Genomic DNA, 15,383 nt, shown 5'->3' on the forward strand with positions numbered 1-15,383 from the left:
CACAGACACCTTAACTCTCGAAAGTCAAGCCAGCTCCTAGCCCCTCTGGACACACACCTTCAATCAGAGAAGCATCGGCCAGCATCCAAAACTAACTTGAAATTCCATTAAAATGTTTACTACAGACTCACAGGAACGGGGAGATTCTATTCATAATGCATAACGCCAAAACCATCTAAAAGACTCTTGCTCTCCCCTCAGCTCCCGGGGCTCCTAGACCTGGCAGCCTCCCTCCTGGCCTCCCTCCTGGCCTGCATTCTCTCCTGACTGCAGAGTCCCAAAACCCCATTCTCCCACCCCAGCCTGTCTGCGCTGTTCCTACTTCCCACGTCTCTGCAGCCTTTCCCAGGTAAATGCAGCCCCTTTTTCTAGCTCCTCTGCCCCTCTTCCTTGCTCCACAATTCCTCTGTTCCCTGTCGGGGGGCGGGGGGAGGCTAGAAGCTATGAATACTCAGGCCCTAGTATTTTACACACACACACACACACACACACACACACGCAAGCACGTAGGCATGGTCTTATGAGTCTCCTCGATAGAGGGTCCATCACCCTCTGCCAATCCCTGGCCCTCAGGGCATCCGCACCATGTATTCAGCTAGAGCCTTCATGCCTTCCTTCTGCCCACCTGGCTTCTGGGCTGCAATACTGATTTGGGGGAGAAGAAGCAGGTGTGGCACCCGGGCTCTGCTTTGCCCTTTCCTGGCTGTGTGAGCCCAGAGGGGTCACTCAGATTCCCTGGGAGGCCATGTGCCTAAAAGGCAAGATATGCATGGCCTTCCTGACCAGATACAGACTTGAACGCCAGCTCTGCAACTTCCTCGCTGTGTGTCTTTTGGCAAGTGGTCAACCTCTCTGAGCTTTGATTTCTTCATTATAGAATGGTATATTGTGGTCACAACCTGAACGGTTTCCGTGAAAACTCAAGAAAACAAAAAGTTGTCAAATCGTGAATACAAATATTCGGGAAATATTTCTTCAAACACGAGGGCAACAAGTTTCCATTTTGGACAAGGCCTGTTTCCAACAGAATATTCACCATAAGGGAAGCCAGGTGGGCAAGAGAAGGTGGTGTAGGGTACAGATTTCGGTCTCATATTCCAGGGTTGGAATCTCAGCTCCGACCCTCCTGAGTGTATTCCCTTTGTCAAGGCTCCAGGCCAACACCCTGCCTCATTTGTCTAATCTGTAAAATGAAGAGAGCACCGTAGTACCTTCCTATAAGACTGCTCTGAAGAGTATCCACTCACTCAGATGAAAAGTAAAATAATAAAATATTTACCGAGCACCTGTTCGGTGCCGAACACTTCTCCAGGTCCTAGAGTCTGAAAACTACATAAGGTTCCTGGCCTTATCATGGGGGAGACAGACGGTAGACAGGCAAACAAATAAATAAGCCAGATAGTGACAGCTAGTGATAAGCGCTTGGAAGAATTCAAGCAAGGTAAGTGACGGGGAGTCCCCGGGGAGGTGAACTTGCATCAGGTGCCCCAGAAGACAAAATCTCTGGAACAAGTTGAGAGTTGGGTCTGCTTCATCATAGGTGCTCAATAAATGATACTAACCGTTGATGATTGTTACTATAGGTCAGATTCACAGCTTGATCAGGAAGTGCTTCTGGGAGCTGACGAAAATTCACCCGAAAGAGCGGGTCTTGCTGCCCCGTTTGGCAAGGGAGAGCTGTGGGAGGGATGGCCTAGCGAGGGCAAAGGCCCGACTTGCTCCAGCTGCCACGGTGTTTCTGGAAGGTCCGGCACCATCTCCTCCTCCAGCCCCCATCAGGCTTTCATTTCCTCAGGCAGAGGCTGAGCGCCAGCGCCCTGCTGCCAACCTGGATGGCACATCAGAGACCAAGACCATTTGCCGCGGGTTTCACGGGGTGTAAAGTGCTCGGCACCCATTAAAGCTAGAGGGGTTGAGGGCTGGGGGCTAAGATCCTGCCTACAAGGCTCAGAAACACTTTGGAAAGAGCCAAAGATTTCCAGCACTTTGGGAATAGTCCTGATCTCTGGCTTTGCCCTGGAACTGTTTATCTCAGCTTTTAAATGTCGTGGGCCAGGCTGAGAGTTTTGTCAAAAGGAAAAATGGAGGGGCGCCTGGGTGGCTCAGTCTGTTAAGCGTCCGACTCTTATTTTGGCTCCAGTTATGATCTCGGGGTCCTGGGATCCAGCCCCACCTCAAGGCTCTGCATTCAGCAGGGAACCTCCTTCTCCCTCCCCCCTCCTCCTGCTCACATGCACGCTCTCTTTCTCTCTCCCTCTCTCTAAATAAATAAATAAAATCTTTTTTTTAAAAAAAGGAAAAACGGAGCCAGGATGAGTGAGGTGTCTCCCTGAGAGTTCCCCAGTATGGGCAATGTAGCCCCCGTTAGTCCATCCACCTGTGGCATCTTGTAGACCCTGTCTGTGTGTAGGCCTTTAGTAGAGGCACTCAGAGCAGCAGGTACAAGGGATCTGCTTGTCATCCACGTGGGGAAAGGGAGGAAAGAAAAAACATTTATAAAGCGCCCGTGACGCGTTAGGTACCACACCTTCCCATCATCTCCTTTATGACCTCAGAGCAATGCATCAGGGCCCGCATTATCATTCTCCTTTATCAGATAGGAAAACAGAGGCCCAGAGAGGTTAAGTAACTCACCGGAGGTTGCCCAGTGACTGTGTGGCAGAGGCAGGATTCAAACCCTTGATGAAAGTACGGTTTTCCTCCACAGAGAAAGTGAAGTAAAGCAGCTTGGGAGAGACTATTCCTCCCTTCTGGGGAGAGGGGTGGGGTCGAGGTGAGGGAGGAGGAACAGGACCCCTGCCCAACCAGCCCACCATGCCCAGAGACCCGGGAGTGGCAGGTAAACAGCCAAGTCCTCTCCCATCCTAAACAGTGAGGAGAGAGCACTTACCCATGCCAAGCACTTCCCAGGAACTTGCTCGAATAATCCTCTCTCCTCCTCCCCAGGACCTAGTTGTGAAAGTTATTGCCATTTTACAGATGAGAAAACTGAGGTCTCATGTCAGTCAGTGACACAGCCTTAATCATTTGGACTCCAGTGTCTGACCCGCTCACTACCCATGTGACTCAACCACTGAACTGTGCGCTCTGTTAAGTGCTACCCTCACCGTTCACAAGCATGTTTTCCATTCATTATCTCCACTGACAATTTGAGCAAGCCTCGGGGATGGGGCATCCCCCCAAATCCAGGCTTTGACCAGTGGCCCTGTGGGGAGACAAGCAGCGGGGCTGTGAGGTGCTGAGAAGGAGAGCCTGGGGGCAGGAGAGTCCTGGGGAGGCCCCAGAGCCGAGGTGTGAGGAGGTTAAGCCTTGTCAGTCATCAGGCATCTTTGGGACCCTGAGCCTTAACCTCCAGGAAGCAGTCACCACATCTTTGACGGTCTGGAATAGCACCTCACCTTTCGTTTCTACCTGGAGGCAAAGGAAGGGACCAGAAGGCCTAACTGACTTCTCTTCTGACCTATGTCCCAGGCACAAGATGGTTGGAAGACAGCAACTTGGAATGAAAAGGGGGACATGAGCTGGTTTCCATATGATGGAACTATTCAGATCCTTTTTTTTAAGTCTTTTTTTACATTTATTTGACAGAGAGACAATGAGAGGGAACACAAGCAGGGGGGAGTGGGAGAGGGAGAAGCAGACTCCCCGTTGAGCAGGGAGCCCGATGTGGGGCTTGATGTGGGGCTCAATGTGGGGCTCGATCCCAAGACCCTGGGACCATGACCTGAGCCGAAGGCAGATGCTAACTGCTAATTGCTAACTGCTAACTGCTAACTGCTAACTAACGACTGAGCCATCAGTTGCCCTGTTCAGATCCCTTTTTAAAGCAGAAAACAATTAACCCCTCCCCAAACAGCTGCTTTCCTGGAGGTACCTCCGATGTAGTGAAACAGAATTCTCCAGCCAGTACTAAGTTCATGTGTTCATTCATTCGTTCAGCATTTTTGCCTGAGCTTATTCCAGCCAAAGATTATATTACAGGTGAGAAGTGGATAGAATGAATACTCTTCAGGGGAGGGGCCCATAACTCCAGTAGAGAAAGGGTGTGGGGAAAATTCCAGAAGACTGCGGCTTCTGTGCCTCAGAAGCTGCTAGGGGGAAGAGAGAAGAGCATTTCAGACAGAACACATGGCATGGGCAAAGGAGACATTCCAGGAAATCCTCTGGGGACCCAGATTGGCCGCACCCAGCCTGGGCCTCACCCCAGCTCTCCCTAGAGCTAAGGCCCCTGGTACTTCCTGATAAAGGTGTCATGATTTCCCGCCTTCCTTTCCAAGTGTCAGCTCCCCAATTTGTGGGGATTTTATTAAAAACACACAGTTAGTGGCTAGGAAAGAGGAGGCATTTCTGCCTTCTCTCTCCCCACCCTGAGCCCCTACTCTGGCTGGAATGTTGCCATCAAAATAAACATTAAATACGAAATGCTAGAGCTGAGTTATGACTTTTGAGGGTGCTGGGAGAAAAATTTATAGCAACATTACAGTGTTTTGTTAGAAATCTCTTAATGCACCAAAATGGGAAGGTGTGTGTGTTTTTTATTAAAATGTTACACTCTATAAATCCGATCTGCAGGAAGGACACAGGTGGCGACCCAGGGACTCAGCTGAGGGAGCTGTCACTTCTATCTTTGGGGCCCGTCCGGTTCCCTAGCTCTGGGAATAGCTCTCCCCAGCCCTGATTCCTCTCCACGCTGCTCCCCTTCCCTGGGAAGGGGGAAAAGAAAAAGCTTGTTTCTTCCGTCCCCACCCCAGGAAAAGCCACAAAGGAGTGTGAAGATCTTTGTGAGCCTTCCCTCAGGGTCTGACTAAAAGTTGCAATTTTCTTAAAAGGCTTCTCTGAGCCAGAGAGCCCCTACAGGGTCTTTAAGAAGTTTGTCTGACAGGGCAAAATTTCCTGTTGGTCCGTTTTTGCAAATTTAGATTCTGGCTGATGCTGCAGTTTTCAAGGCTTCTTTGTAAAAAGGCAACCAATTTCTGTCTCTAGCCTTCTGTTCTGGAATGTCATCCCTCAAAAGGGTAGATGGTATCAAGGGGGCAGAATGGTGGGTCCATTTTCTCCCTTTAACCTTACGTGGATGCTCCCTTCCTTAAGGAAAACTGTGGACCTAGGCGTGGTATCTTTTCCCTTTACCTTTCTAACAGTGACATCCAAGGATTCCTTTGTGACTTGAAATCAGAGAGTCCTAGCCTGAGCAGCAGTCTGGGAACCCCTGAAGTCGTATGAGAAATTGGGTGTAGGCACCCATACTGGGTGAAATGTAAGCCTCCAGAAGATATCTCCAGGTCCTAACCCCTGGTACCTGTGCGTGTGACCATACTGGGGGGAAAAGGGATGTTTGAGATAATCCTGGATTCTCCAGGTGGACCCTTAATCCAATGGCAATTGTCCTTATGAGACCCAGGGAAGAAGGTCATATGAAGACAGAGGCAGAGAAGGGCGTCATGAAGTCGCAGGGAGCCTGGAGCCTCCTGGAGCTGGAAAAGGCAAGGAAGGGTCCTCCCCAGAACATGGCCCTCATATCTCGTTGAGTTCAGTCGTCTAGCCCCCAGAGCAGTGAGAGAATAAATTTCTGTTCTTATAAGGCCCCAAGTCTGTGGCCATTTGTTAATACAGCCCTAGAAAACCAATGTAACATCGATCTGCATCTTTCTAGAACGAAGGTCCTTTGCTTTCATCCGATTACCAAAGTGGCTCTCCCAAATGGCTAAAAGACACTGATGTGAAATGTTTGTATGAAACTATAAATGCAGTGTCCTCGCTCCTGCAGAATGAAGATGGTACCTATACTTTGGATGAGCAGGACCATGAAGCACCTGCTACCTGGGCCTGGTTCTCCAGTGTCCTGTCTCACAATCCCTTCCCTACACACACACACACACACACACACACACACACACACACACACACACTGGTTCCCTGGGTTCTGAAAAAGCACCCTATTCCCACCTCCTTGGCTCCCTAGTCCTCTGAGAGCAACCTTGCAAATCATTTGAGAAACTGAGCTCCTTAGAAAGACATTAAAAAGGGAAGTTGTAAAGGTACCGAGTCCTGGCATCCAGCTTGTCTGCCTACTCCCAGCTCCATTCTGAGGACAGAGCTGAAAAAGGAAATTAGGTCCTTTCAAGGTGATGAAAACGTTTTGGAACTAGACAGAATGTACACTGCAGTTCACTTTAAGATGGCTAACGTAAAAAAAAATTTTAATAAAATGGCTAATTTATGTTATGGGAATTTCACCGTTTAAAAAAAAAAGGAAGCTAGGCATCAATTTCTACTCTAGGTGCAATAATTAGCAAAGCTCATTTTGTTCCCCACCTTTATCCCCCGGAAATGGAAACCATGTCAGTTGGCTTGGCAAGGGAAAGGGTGAGTCTGGTGAATTATTTTAAAGGAAGCAAATCCCGAAAGGACTTGACTGGCCACCCTTGGGGACCAGAGGGGCGAGTCATGTGGCCCCAGGACCAGGGGCGGATGAAGAACTCCGGGAACCTGGCGGCCAGGTGATCTGAACGTGACTGCATACTAGGTCATGGTGACTGCACGAACTGTGTGTTCCTCCAAGCTGGGCAAATCCCGCAACTGTCCTAAATATGAATAGGAACTGGAGTTGAGGAGCGACGACCCATGTGATCCCTTCGCTAAAAAAACAGCAATAACCGCCGCCAACTCACAGCTGAGGACACTGAGGCACGGAGAGAAGTGACCTGTCCAAGAACGCGCATCCGCAAGCAGATCGGGGGAGGGAGGGGGGATTAGCAGCCAGTTTTGCCTGGCTCTAGAGCCCAGCCGTCTGCAACTAGCCGTTGAAAAACTCGACTCCAACCTGGAAACGAATTCACTCTAGAGAAAGTAGCTAGGAGTTTCGGCGCCCCTGAGGATGGCAGAGCAGCTGCGGGAAAACAGGCGGAGAGAGGAAGCTGGGCGTCCAAGGCCCCACAGCGCGTCACTGCGCAGACGCATCGAGGACACAGGGGCCAAAGTCTGTCCGGCCGCCAGCTCTGGGCGCTTGTGGTTCCCCGTGTACTTCGGGCGGGCGGCTCCTCTTCAAGGCCCGGCTCTGCCTCCTTCAGTCCCCAGCCCGTGGGCGAGCACCGAGGGAGAGTGCGTTGCGGGGATCCGCAGAGGCGCGCAGGGCCTGAACGGGCACCCAAGACCCTCAGGGAAGGGGCCACCACCTCGGGGCCTTGCCTCTGTCCCCTGGTAGCGGCCGGAGCCTGGCGCGAGGCTCTAGATTTGTTGTCTTTTATCCTGTCCGCTGCCTTTTCGGTTTTTCAAGTCGATTCACTCCAGTCCCGGGCGACCGGGAGTCCGCGCTTGTTCCGACAATTCTGCCCTTAGCTCCGTGGTCAAGGCCCCTGCTTCCCCCTCCCCCCACCCACCCCTGGGCTCCGCTCTGGGAGGAGGTCGACTGGAAGAGAAGGACCCCCAGTTTGCCCGCAGCTGTGCGCTCTGGGCCGGCTCCCGGCGTGCAGAGGGAGTGCCGCGGCAAGGCCAGCTGTGTGGCCACGGCTCCCAGGGGTAAGGACCGCAGGCTGGGCGGGGGAGAGAGGGTCCACGGAGGTCCTCTGACACAAGCGACGGGATGGAGTGGGTAGGGAGGTTGGGAGGCAGCTAGTGAGAGCAGGAGGCAAGAGAAAGAGAATAACCACCACCCCTTACTAAGCACCTACTATGTGCCAGGCACTGTGCCAAGCTCTGTAGCTGTCTGTCCTTCAGTCTCTGGTTTCTGGGGTTGCTCAAATACTCTTCTCTTCAGCATTCTCCACCGCCCTGCCTTCCCCCTAACCCTCCCTCCTCCTCCTCCCTGCCAATCACAAGCCTCAGGATTATGCGGATCAGAATGTGCACTCTGGCGGCCTCTTAGGACAGGTGCTAGGGCCAGGATCCCTCCCTACGGATCCCTCCCTCCGGAGGCAGGCCACGTGGGGTTGGCAGTTGGGGGATGGGGTGCAGGCGAGGGATGTAAATTCCAGCTCCCCCCTGCGGTGAAGCCACGGGCTATGGCTGCCCCTGAAAAGATACCAGGCTGGGAGCCCAAAGCACTGAGCCTGAGAGTCAGCCTGACCTCTTGTGGGCAATGTAACTTTGGGCAAAGGGCGTCACCTGTCTGGGCTTCCATTTCCCTGGCTGTACACAGGGACTCACACCCTACCCCACAGGACAGTGAAGAGCTTACAAAGTGAACCAAGGGATGTGAAGGAGCTACTGCTGGAAGTGCAAGGTGGGGTGGCGCTGGGACCTGGAGGGCAGCAGCTACTCTGCTCCCCTAAACCCCCGTACACACACACACACACACACACACACACACACACACACACACCAACCACTGGGCACCAACTGCAGGAAGGGCAGGACTCTGGAAGCCATGAATTCCTTTGGCCGTTTCACTCCTGGTGCTTTGAGAAGAACCTGACACATCATGGAGGAGCTATGGCCAGAGAGGAGGATGAATATGACCCATTTCCCCAAAGGAAGAAGGACAGAAACTCCAAATGGCCATTTCTGGTTCTGCGAGGCTGGGCTACAGTACGATGCTAAAATAGCAGAGTCTCCCAATATGGAAAGGAGGTGATTACTGCTGTTACTAGAAAATACCTTAACTAGGCGTGACCTCACTTACTCCTTACAGCTATCCTGTGAAGTGGGTACTATGATCATCCCCATTTTACAGAAGAGGAAGCAGAGACTTATGAAGGCGGTCACTTAGCCTGCGTTACACAGCCCCAAAGGGGCAGAACTGGGATTCAAACTTGAACCTAAAGCTGGGCTCTGGACCACTAATGGAATTGCTGTCAGGGCACCTTGCTGCCTCCCCCTTCCCGCCCCCCTTTCCCAGCCCCGGAGACCTTCCCATCGCCACAGGCAGACTCCCCAGCCCAGCTGTGTCCCGGAAAGAATCCAGAAGCCCTCTCCCACCATCCCTGAGGATAACCGTGGGGGAAGTGGGAAGTGTCGGGAAGGAGTCAGCACAGTTCCCACTGGCTGCCCACAAACTCTTGCGGCTGGGGGAGGGGGCAAATGGACAAATGAAACCCTAGAGGAGGACGTGGAAGCCAGGGCCCTGGAAGTTGGGGGGGAGGAAAACTGGAGTTAGGGGCCATGCTCCCCTCCCTGACGGGAACAGAATGAGGTCTGGTCATTGAGGGAGTGTGGATGTGCCAGTGGGCTTCAGGGATGCTGGGGAACTGAGGGGAAAGGGGGCGATGACCCAGGGCTGAACTCAAGGATCCCCAGTGGAAGAGAATCAGCCCTTTCCTGCCCCCAAAAAAAGCCTGCCCCTTTGCCTTTCCTGGCTCCAGCTTGGTTTTCTGGGTGATGGGAAGGGAAGACCACTCATACTAGGCAGAAGTCCGTTGAGTAGTCCCAGGAGGAGCATGTGAGCCTCTCCGTTGCAGAGTGAAGGGTGCTTAGGGAGGAAGGGGCTCAAGTGCAGGTCTGAGGGACAGAGAGGACTTTGGGGAAAGCCCTGTTTTGTCCCAAGGGGCCAGCTCTGCCCAGACCAGTGAAGTTTAACCTTCCAGAGTTAGGGACTCCTTTGAGACTCTGCTGAAAGTTTTGAACCCTCTCCCCAGAGACAGGAACACTTGACACAGTGTGAGGGCGGCCTCAGATCCCTCTGGCCATCAACACTTCTTTCCCTCCATTGCTGAAGCCTCCATCCTTCCATCAGAGAAATGGGTGCAAAGTTCCTAGTGCTTCCCTGGAACTCAGTCTGAACAGGCTCTCCTCCCAGCAAGCACCTCAAGAAACCGAGGCCTCATTTCTGCCCACGAGGTGCCTCAGGAGCCTCATGTATGTGAGGTGGTCTGTTTGGGCCTCCATCTTCCCACAGCCAGTCTTTTCCAGCCACTTTTTGAAGACTTAAGGACTGCCTTCCAGGAGAGAAAGGACAGGGAGAAAACAAGGGACAGGGAGCTTTAATCCAAACACCCGGCTGGGGGTTTGGCTAATGACATTTGAGAAATATTTGTAGATTTAAGTTATCCATGTCCTCTGGGGCCATTACCAATATTCAGGGGGTGCTCCTGCTGGGACCCCAGAGGAGGCTTTCAGGTTCCAACAAGGTCCTCTGCGGATCGAGCGAGGATGAAGGAGCTCGAGCCATGTTTTCTACGGGGCTCACCAGACCCCAGTTCCGCCAGCTCTGGGCCTCGGAGCTCTCTCCCCGCCTTGCACACTTCCGAGAGAAGGGCAGGGAGCCGGGCTGCCACGCCAGGCCTGCGCCTTCAGATGGGATCCCCAGCCCCGCAGGAGAAGTGGGGGTGCAGGGCACGCCTCGAGTGCGAGAGGCAGATCCCCGGGAGCCCATCTGGGTGGGCCAAGCTGTGTGTCCCCGCGGGAGCGGGCCACGGCGGGGATCCTTTGTAAAAACCTCCATCCCTCCCGCTTTGGACTGCTTTGATGCCCAAGACAGTGTGTGAGCGACGAGGACTCTAGAACGCATAGCTTATCCGGCCCCTTGGGAGCTCAAGCCCTTCACAGATTAATGCAGGAAGATATGCCCCTGAATGCAGGCTTCCTTTCGACCCCCTTGCTCTCTGACCTTATTAAACATAGTGCAGGAGGTGGGGGAGGTGGTCACCCTCGAAGGCCTCTCCCAGCGCCCAATTCCTGAGCGTTTGCCAGCCGGGATCAATACGGGCCCGGAGCATGGGAAAAGGCAAAGCACTGAAACTCAGGATACAGAGCCAGGCAAGGAGGAAGGGCAGCCCGGGACCTGCTCCCGCACCCCCTAAGACTAGGTCCTCCCGTGAGCTCAACGCTCCTAGGGAACCCACTCCTTCCGCTGGGCAGCTGGGTGCACTTGGGCGTGGCACTGCCGTGTCTTGCACCCCCCACCCTTCACCGCGGGCCTCGGGGAGCACCTGGAGAACCTCGGTGGGGCAGTGCCACCCTCCCCGCCTCGGTCCGACAGGGGGCGCGGCCCGCCCGAGGCAGCGCGGGTGCGGGAGCTGAGTAGGCAGGTGCCTCCGTGTCCGCATTGGGGATACTGGGGCAGGGTCTGGGAGGCTGCATGCGGGTGGGTCCACGCGTGTGGCCGGGGCTGGCGATCGCTGGGAGTCCCTGGCCCGGCTCACTTCTATCACGAACCTTCAGCACTGGAGAAGTGAAAACTTCTCTGTAAGGTCTTCAGGCCAGGGGGACCAGGAACCATTTGATCCGCAGGTCCCCCAGAGATCTCTGAGAACTGGACTTGCTTACAGAGGTCTCTGACAATGCATAGTGATCAGGGCCATGGTATGATGTAAGATCACCTGAGTCAGAGTCCCAAGTCCTCTGCTTTGCTGATGACGCTAAGCAATTGCTTTACTTCTCTGGGCTTGGATGTTTCAATCACTGTAAAATAAGAATAATAGTACCACCATGGGGCTATTTTGAGGACTGCAAAGATCTCCCCGCAAGAACTTACTTGTAACAGTTGTCCAATACATTGTTGCTAATATCATGTTATTTCCAGAGTATGAGGCTTGTGTACAGGGGTCTGCAAGGCAGGGAGGGGTCCTGTGCAAAATTTATGATTCCTGCCTCCCCAATTTATATCTTAACTCTTCCTGCCCATTCTGCAGGTGTCCAAAACGGCCTTTCATCGGCCCCAAACTTCTGGGCAGTCTTTGTTGCCTCCTGCCATTTACCGGGGGGCAACTTGGAGCCAAGGAGTCCGCACTCCCGCTGAGGTGGGTATGGTCCCCATTTTACTTACACTGCAAGTTGAGGTTTGGGGCAGTCAGGAGAAATCCCGTAGAAGACAAGCCTGTCTGCCCCCCGCCTTGGGGGAGGGCTAGAGTACCCAGGCCCTGAGCTCCACTGTTTGTCCAGTAGGGGCAAGAATGCAATGGGGAGAGCTCAGACCAAAAGGGGGTGGCTCCAAATCTGTCCTTCCCTTTGAAAGAAAGGTGTGTCTGCTCTGTCTTTCCCCATTCGGGACCTTCTACCCAACTCAGTCCTACATGCCTGATCTCCAGAGTTCCAGCCCCTAACTGCAGGGACTGGCCAGTTACCCTCCAGTGCTGGAACATGCTCCCCTGCTATTCGTTCATTCACTCATTCACTTGTTCGTTCGTTTATTCACTCCTTCAGCCATTCATTCAATAGCTATTACTAAGAGGTACTATGTGCCAGGCACTGTACTTCCTACTGGGGAGACAGTAGCCATGAACTCACATTCTAGTAGGAAGACAGACAATAAACCAAGCAGATCAACAAACGTGGAAATAATGTCAGATCAGCATAGATACTATGGAAAAAAACAAACAGGCAGATGGCACTGAGCAGTATCTAGGGTGGGGAAGGAAGGTCTCCCAGAGGAGGTGACACTGAGCACTTGGCCTTGACAAAGAAAGGCTTTTTCTTCAGGACTTTCCCTTCCCCAGCAGTGTGGGGAGCCCTCAAAAGGGGGAAGCTGTTTCCAGCCCTCAGAGGAGGAGTTGCGACAGGGAGAAGAAAGGGGACAGTCGTGATGTGGATGCAGGGGATGGGGGTGCAGGACCTAAAGCAGAGGGCCCTGCTGACCGCCACTGTTCCTGGTGGCAGTGAAGTAACAGGAAGTACAGAGATGGCCAAACCAGGGGAGTCAAGAACAGGAGGACCTTCAAGACCAACAGCAAGTCAGAGGGAGCTTTAGCTGCAGGAGAAATACCCCACCTGGAAAGCAGAGGCTGGGGCCAAAACCTGGCTTCAGTGCCCTCGGAGTTGCCAGATGGCTGGTAACCTTCATTGGGGAAGTGCATGGGAGTGGCTTGGCTTTCAGCAATGGATGGAGGGATGGGTGGGCTGACGGGTGAACAAATGACTGGCACACAGACAGAAATAACCCGCTACACTTATTAGTGTTCTCTCCTGAAAGGTGTGTTTTGGGGGAAGGCACTTGGGAGAGGGTGTCAGTGACAGTTTTCATGAGGCAAACAACATGCCCAGCATGTTCTCACCTGGGTCACAGGCAAACCCACACCCAGGTTCATACTTCCTCACTCGCAAGCAAGTGCCCAATCTTTCTGAGTCCATCCATAAGAAACAGCACAGAAAGGTAGAATTCTGGTTCTCATGATGGTTCCAAGGACGCAGGACGTCAATGCACCAGAGGGACTCCGGTTGAAGGCATCAAATGCCGTACCTGCTTGGGTTTGAAATTCCCCCAGGTAGCTGGGGAAAAGGCTGAATAATGAGGAACTAATGAAACAGGTAATAAAAGCCAGGGTGGGTAGGTGGTGAGAGGCAGGGCTTAAAGAAAGCTTCCTGCAACTGGGCAGGTTTTTTGCATTGAGAGCTTGCCGCAGCACAGAGGTTACTGGAGAAGATCATGTCATTGCAACTGCACCTGTTTTGCACCCATGCATTTCGATGCTCAGGGTGTTCCCCTCATGTCTAGGCCTGGAATTGGAGGGGTGCGGGAGAAGTGGAGGGTTTGCTGCCACCGCACAGGGGCTTGTGGGCAGCTTCTGGGTGCATGGAACGGAGAGCCTGCTCGCTTGGTACTCCTTGGCAAAAATTCGCCCCTAAGCCTCTGGACCACACGCTGTTTTCATTCATTCATTCAACGCACATTTTATGAGGACCTATGATGTGTCAAGTCCTGTAGTGAACAAAACAGGCCTGGTCCCTGTTCTGAGAGAACTCGTTATTCTTGGGCAGCCCCAGAGAGGTTGGCAGGCTCTTAATTTTGTCGCTTAATTCCTGAAGAGGGGGAGGGATAAAGGAAGCCAAAAACCCTGGAACTAGTATGGCAAGAGGCAGTGGATAGAAACCTGGGTCCAACAGCTCTGGCTTTAATATTTTTTCACGAATATTTGTGGGGCACCAAGCTTGGCAGCCACTGCCCTCTAGGAACCTCTGACTAGTGAGGTCAAGATTCACACGGACATGGGCAACCAAGACAACAACGGGGTCCGAAATAGAGACTCAGCAAAAGGGAACGCCATATCCCACTGGGAGATATGGGAAGGCTTTCCGGGAGGAAGGGACCCTAGCTGGACCCCAAATCATTTACAAGACAAAAGCGCAGGAATGAGATTGGAGAATTCCAGGTAGAGGAAACTGCTAGGCTACTGTGCACAGGCAGAACTTGGCAGGTTCTGAGAACTGAAAGAAGTTGGCTAGACTGGAGCATTTGGAATGATGGAGGCTCATCCACTTTTTCCTATCTGAGGCTGGGAAATGCGATGGTTTCTTTGAGTTTCAATCTACCCATCTGCAAAATGGGTAGGACAAGGTGAGTGATGTCACATTGTTGGGGGGGGGTTGCAGGGGGAATGACCTGTGGATGGCTTCTGGCACAATTGGTGCTCAATAAATATAAGATGACTTATATCTGCGTGGCTTATGTCTGTGGGCCAGAGAGGCGCGGGTCCCATGGGCCGCGGGGGAGGGGTTCAGACCTGCGCACCCTTGGCCTAGGTTTTCGGAATATCTTTATTAACGAGCACTTCAAGGTAAGCCGCGATGGAAACCAGATGTGGGATCGAGCAGTCGGCGGCAGAGCAAGGAGCAGAGATACCAAGGGAGTGGGGTGGGGGTGAGGATTAGCCCAGCTGAGGTTGGGGGTAGAAGCACGACCCCCCAGGTATTTTTTCTTTGGGAGACCTTAGGTGCAGAAGATTGATTTCTGACCCACATCCCTGGGTTTGTTGGCGCTCAGGCGCTCTCTCCTTATACTTTGCCCCTTCACCTCTCATCCCTTCCCCCGCCTCCTTTGAGGTAAATCCTCAATCCACGGACTTTCCCTGCAGTTTATCAAAAGCTGTTCTAAGTGGTCTCCTTCCAACTGAGTCATTCCCCAGTGGGAGACCCATTTCCTCTGCTTTTTGCATTTTTGCTGTCCCCAGTGCCATCCCAGGACCATGGAGGGACTAGCCCCAGCATGGGTTCCAAGGCGGGCCCCCGCCAGGCGACCGCACCTCTCTGAGCCTCGGTTTGTTCATCTAAAATTGGGGACCCCAACCTCCACCCTTCACAGTTGTTGTGAGGCAGTGCAATCGATGACCAACCCTGGGGAAAAGGCTGGACGCACCCTAAAAGTTCTTCTCCCTTGCTGTGGCTGGTCCCAGTGCCCCAAGGCGCGCGCAGCTGAGGGAAACCACAACCCATCAAATCCAAGCCATCGGTTTTACAGTCAGAGACAGTGAGTCTAGAGAGAGAAAAGGCTTCCTCACCCTTACCCCAAGCCGTGAGCAGGTGACAGGGAGACGACAGGGAACAGCCAGCAGGTCTCCAAACTCCTTGCTCTCAACCCCGTGGACCGAAAATCCCCTGGGCTGGGTGCAGATGGGAGGAGAGCTCTGTCCCAGGAGGGGACGGAGAGGACCGAGCTCTAAAGCTTCCATAACCTGGCCCATAAGGGCTTCTCTGGTGTTTGAGCGCACACAGGCCCCTCGACACCCTGCCCCAGC

The sequence above is a fragment of the Eumetopias jubatus genome, unplaced genomic scaffold (assembly GCF_037043125.1).
Source record: "Eumetopias jubatus isolate StellerSeaLion01/CBP00866 unplaced genomic scaffold, mEumJub1_p1.0 scaffold_13, whole genome shotgun sequence".
Taxonomy (NCBI): Eukaryota; Metazoa; Chordata; class Mammalia; order Carnivora; family Otariidae; genus Eumetopias; species Eumetopias jubatus.